Raw genomic sequence first — 6536 nt, 5'->3', positions numbered from 1 at the left:
ATAGCATTTTAAACAGTAAAAATTGCACAGCTTTACAATAAATCATAAAAATACATATTATCATCAAAATCATAATTATAAATCATAAAATATCATTTAACATGCGTTATGATCCTTCGTGACGCTGCCAAGCGTTTTCGTATTTTCCTAAGTGTAAAAAGATCGTTTTGCCCCTGGACGTAAAAATTCTCGAATTTATCTTTTTCTCACCTTTAATGACATGGGTTTATTCTAAATAATTATTTAGGCTTAAATATAATTTTTCATAATTTTATGAAGATTAAAACTAGATTTTTCAATTAATTCTTTAATTAACGTTTCGTGCGACGATAAAATCCCGGATAAATCCAAAACTCATTATTTTGATCCCAAATTTTAAACATAAAATTTTTGGTATTTATTATACCCTTCCAAGTCATGAGCCACACCCGTGGACCCATGGATTCAATTTTTTTCCTTTTAAATTTCGAAATTGACACATTATCGAACACACCGAGCCACGCCCGAGCTACCTTGAGCAAAACCTTAGCCAACCCATCTAGGCATCCTCCTGACCAAGCCCAAGCGCCTGAACCTAAACCTGGATTGCTCAAACTCACCTAGACAGAAGCACTAACCTGCACAAGGAAGAGAACTCACGCCTATGGAGTCCTAGCCCACTAGGACTCTTCTAGCCGAGCCACCACCGAACCACCATGACCCTAAACCTCCCCGGACTGCGTCCATACCCTACCCAGACCAGCCCAAGCCCTGGACCCAAGCAGCGAAGCACCTGGATCAGAAAACAACCTACGCGCATGCTTGTGCTCTCCTCACGGTTCCATGTTTTCCCTCGAGCCAGCAGCGACCCAGCCGCACCAGCCCCTAGCCCAGCCCTTACCCATCAACCTTAGACCCTATAGGACCCACCTAACTCGCCCAAGCCCCAGCAGCGAGCCCCGGAACCGCGCTGCAACCCTACACAGAACAAGAGCTGCGCACGCCCCTTCCTTAGCGTATGGACTCCTTCTTGTGAGGGGGTTCCTACTCGAGCCACCACCGAGCCCAAGTCCTCCTGACCCTCATTGGACCACCCTAAGCCTTCACCCAAACCACCTAGCCAGCCCTTTAGCGAGCCACTCCCCTGAAATTCTCGGCCACCAGAAATTCCCTTCGAGAAGAGCCCCAACTAGCGTGTACTCCTTCCCCAGCCCCAAGCTCGAACCCTAGCCACCCTAGGATCCTACCTAGCCTTCGAACCTGACCCTGGCCAAGCCCCAACCAGCCCTGGCCAGCCCCCAAGCCCCATGCAAAACCCTCGAGCTCCTTGAAACATAGCATGCACAAGAAACTCCAAAAACTCACGTTCTTATTTCTGAATTAGCCCATGATTTTCCAGCCATTTTTTCTTGATTAATTTATCATGTTTTGGCTATAACTCATTCATGTTTTATCATGTATTGACTGCGTGTCCGTTGGATTCAAACACGTTTTTCATAAAAATGTAAAAAGATCGTATAAACGTTCTACCGTAAAAATTATCGAATATCTATTTTTTCATGCCTAATCAATAAAAACACACATAATATGATTTGTATGATGTTTTAAAAGGTTTTAGGAACGTGCATTTGCGTTTAAAACGCTCGAATATACGATCTTCGACGAGGGTGCGACGTTGGACGACCGGATGACGAAGAACACAAGCTTTTCTTTCTTTCTAAATTTCGAAAATGTGAATGGTGTGTGCAAGGGTGTGATTTACGGCTGATTGGTGTGAATTGTGAGGGTTTGAAGACCTAATACCCTTATTTATAAATAATTAATATGCTAATGAGTTTTGGTTTTGGGCTTGCATGCTTAAGGGTAATTGGGCCTACTAAAATTAATAAAATTGGGCCCAATAACACTTAATTAATTAAATAATAAAAGTTTATAAAATAAGTTTCTCAAAAATAATATTTTTTATCTTTTAAAACTTCTTGTTTGCCCAAAACCGGCTTCCCGGGAAAAATCGAGCTCGACTCGTAAAATAATTCGGACTCCAACATTTTTAGGAAAAATTAAATCATTCTTAATCATATTATGAAGCCTTGCCATTATTTAATGAAAAATACATATCCTTGTCTTGGTCGTCCCCAGTCTCCTTTTCTCTACCTATTATCGAATATTCGAGTAAAAATCCTTAATTTCATGAAATCATGTCATAGTATCATTTAATCATGCAATCATGTCATATAATCATATAATAAATATCATGCTAGCATTTAAAATCAATTAATTAAGACAATTAAGCAATTAAAATAATTTTGCATGCATGTGGTTTACGTATGTTGGTTTTTCGGACGTTACAGGTTTAGATTGGTCCTATAGAAAGCCAAGTTCAACCGGATATCACTCAAAAACAAGACATAACCGTTACTAAATAACCGACATGTTCAAAAGAGGTACAGAGTGATTGACAATGACAGACGACCAAGACAACATACTGAAAAAGAAAGAACACTGCATACACCACCTGATTATGCACTCAACCACATTCACCTTGGGACACACCATGGAAAATCCTTTAGGATAATTCAGATGTGGGTTCCTAAGGGTCTAATCAGCTCAGGACCCAAATAGGAAAGGGTACCAATTTCTCATTTCAATGATTTCAGGCATTGAAGAAAAAAACTTGGAAGAATCCATCTGGTTCCTGGACAGCGGTTGTTTCAGACACATGATAGGGAACAAAAGTCTTTTATCAGAAGTCGTCAAATACAAAGGACCAACGATCACCTTTGGTGATAAATCTAAAGGTAAAGCTGTGGGTAAAGGTAATATTATCCATGACAAGATTATCATTAAAGACGTACTTCTAGTAGAAAACCTGTGTTATAACCTGATTAGCATAAGCCAACTATGTGACACCGGTTACACCGTTGAGTTTCACAAACATATATGCACTGTCAAATTTGCTGCAGGTAAACACTTTGCTAACTGGTTTTAGAAAGCAAAATACGTATAAGGTAAAATGGAATGATGATTGTCTAAATGTACCTACTTGCTTCATAGCCTTAAATGGTAATAAAAATTGGCTTTGGCATAACGACTTAATCATCTTAATTTCAAATCCATTGCTACTATTAGCAAGCTTAAACTGGTATCTGGTTTGCCTCACATTGATTTTGCCAACGATAGAATTTGTAATGTTTGTCAGCCAGGTAAACAAATTCGCTCAACCTTCAAGAACAAAGGAAGAAACTCATCAGCTAGATGCCTGGAACCTCTCCACATGGATTTGTTTGGACCCATACCGGTAATAAACCTAGGGGGAAAGAAATATACCCTTGTGGTAATTGATGACTTCTTTAGATTTACATGGGTAATATTTTTAAGCTCCAAAGATCAAACCGCGGCTCAACTGATCAAGCTCCTCAAAAAACTTCAAAATGAGAAACCTGAAGCAGTAGACAGAATAAGGAGTGACAGAGGAACTAAATTTCTGAACCAATTCCTGTCATCTTATCTTGAAGATCATGGCATAAAGCATGAGCTGTCAGCTGCAAGATCACCTCAACAGAATGGAGTAGCTGAAAGAAGGAACCGCACACTAAAGTAAGCGGCTAGGACCATGCTGGCAAAATCCGGTATCTCACAGTGGTTTTGGGCAGAGGCCATCAATACAGCCTGTTATACTTAGAATCGGTCCATGATCAATAAAAATCATGAAAAGACTCCATATGAGATCTGTTCAGAAGTTGGATACTTCCGCATTTTCGGTTGTAAGAGTTTCATTCATAATAATGGCAAGACACACCTAACCGCATTTGATGTGAAAGCTGATAATGGTGTCTTCCTGAGATACAGCAGTGAGCAAAGCGTATAGAGTTTATAATCAAAGAACTCTCACTGTTGAAGAATCCATACATATTGTATTTTATTAATCATCCATATGTCACGACAATAGTTGTAGCAACATTCATGATTTAATTAATAAACTTGATGCTCCTAACTTTGAAGCTAGCAGTGATGACGAAATAGATTTGAGAAAAATAGGTGAACACATCTCGGAGCAAAGTTCAACCATTCAAGAACAAACTCATCAGATAAATGAACCAGAGAACAATCATCAACCAGAGATTATTTAGATAGAAAAAGAGACGCTGGAACAAGAAGATGATATCACACAACCAACCGAGTCAAATCCATATGGACCATGTCTCCGATGGCAAAAGGTCCATCCACTCGAGCTGATCATCGGTGTGAGGACCCGGGCGCTAACTCATTTTCTTAACTCATCATTGGGATTAAATGGATCGATTAAATAGGCTAGGTCGAATTTTTTTTTTTAACAAAGTTGAGCACCTCATAAACAAGTGTCCAAAATACTACAACCAGTTATGCTCCATCTTATTCAATTTACAAGATCAAGTTTAATATTTACAACATGATCAAAGATACAAAACTTGTTCAAAATAAAGCCATAACAAATTAGTGTTTATCAACCATATTTCAAGTGTTGAACAACCAGTTTTACATTTAAGCCCGGATCACCACTCTAATCTCGATCTTTCATGCTCTTCTCGACCCTGATCATGTCCCACCTGTTGCCATGCACACATACAAACACAATAACAGTCGGAGAACTCCGGTGAGAATATATTTCCCAGTATAAACAATGTATACATGCATGTCATACAAGCATATACAAAAGCATAAAATATTTGTCAAATAATATGTATCATACTCTAAGAAATATAAATCGAGACAAAGCTTTAAATCAACTCTTTAACTCTTAATCTTTGACTCGACTCTTATCAAGGGATCCCGGTTTGAATAAGAACGTAACAAGTCTCCCACATACTCTCCCATTCAAGGTGGTGGTAAGTCCCTATTCCCGGACTTCGGCCCATTATATCGAGTGTCTACAATAAGAGTCGATCTTTCTCCTAAGCGCATCGATATAAACCAAACGTCCAGTGACTTGGCACCTCTACCAAAGACTCATCTATCTCATAATACATGTTTTTCTATAACTCAATATACTAAGCACATTAATCTCAAGAATTTTGAACACATCAAAGCAATACAATTTAGTATGTGGTTTTGGGAAACTCAAGTCATATCTTACTCGAGTTATCTATCCCGGTTTAACAATTATTTATACCATTCTTTTCTCGGTTTTTGGTTTGACGCATCCAATCTCAATCTTGCTCGCTAACCTCCTGTTCTTCAATGTATAAAAGTTTGGCAACTTTGCTCGTTCTTCTACCGGTTTCGAAGTTGAATTCTCGAGTTCGAAGCCTTAAATACCAAATCTGGAATGACATATTTGAGAGGCACAATATCAACATATAACTCAAAGCAAGACATGATTTGATCAATACTCAATCTAGTTAAATTTCGACGGCATAACGGCGCAATCTCGAGATATCCGGCAACTCAAACCTCAATCTATGACTACCACAACTCATAACCATCAATAAATACCACCACAATCTCAAAAATCTGCATAACCTCATTCAACCATAAGCTGGAAAAACAATAACAATTGCATATGTTGTCTGTTCTTCGATCCGGTTTCGATAACACGCTTACCATAATCTCATAACACATAATATAAATCAAAGTATGATTTCTCCAACACTAAATTTTCGAACCAAGCAGGAAATTAAGAAAACTTACATCCCTTCGAAGCTCTAGACGAGAGAAGCACGGAACTATGCTCGAATCGAAACTCGGATGGCCGGATCTTGCACAATCAATTTTCTAAGATGTAAGGAAGCTTGAGGATTTCCATGGAGGTTCTCGGTTCTTGCTGCTCAATTTCTGAAGTGGATGAAGGGGTTACATGTTAAATTGCATGGCAAGACATGTGTCCCATTCAAATTCATTATCGCGTCCAGCACTTCTCGCGCATATGCGCGCCCGCTGCTCGCGCATATGCGCGAGACTCTCTGTCTCGGCACTTGGAAATTCACCTGCTCGCGCATATGCGCGGAGTCTTCTGGCCTTTACCCCTTTCTCGCGCATATGCGTGCTTATTCTCCGCGCAGGTGCGCGAGGTTTGTTGGCCTCCACACGACTCCCATGCTTTCCCACGCCTTCCTCGAAGCTTGGCCTTCCATGATCGCCTCACTTCATCAATTAACTAATCTCGAATTACCATAATATAATTCGGGCTTTACAATCGATAACCCTACTGCACCTCTTAGAACTAGAAAACAAATGATTAATGAATTTATGCATGCTGCTTTTGTTTCCCAGTTATAACTTAAGAAAATCGATGATGCACTACATGATACCAACTGGATAGAGGTTATGCAGGAGGAACTTAATCAATTTAAAAGAAGCAAAGTTTGCCATCAAGTTCCCCGTCCTGATATTATACATGTTATTGGCACTAGATGTGTGTTTAGAAACAAAATGGATGAAAACGGTTCAATAATCAGAAACAACGCTAGATTAGTGGCTCAAGGCTATAGGCAGGAAGAAGAAATATACTTTGATGAATCATTTGCCCATGTCGCTAGGCTAGGAGAAATTAGAATATTTATGACCTTTGCAGCATTTAA

Source organism: Primulina tabacum, chromosome 11, assembly GCF_025594145.1.
Source record: "Primulina tabacum isolate GXHZ01 chromosome 11, ASM2559414v2, whole genome shotgun sequence".
Classification (NCBI taxonomy): domain Eukaryota; kingdom Viridiplantae; phylum Streptophyta; class Magnoliopsida; order Lamiales; family Gesneriaceae; genus Primulina; species Primulina tabacum.
The sequence above is the reverse complement of the archived record's forward strand: the minus strand, read 5'-3'. Positions refer to the sequence as shown.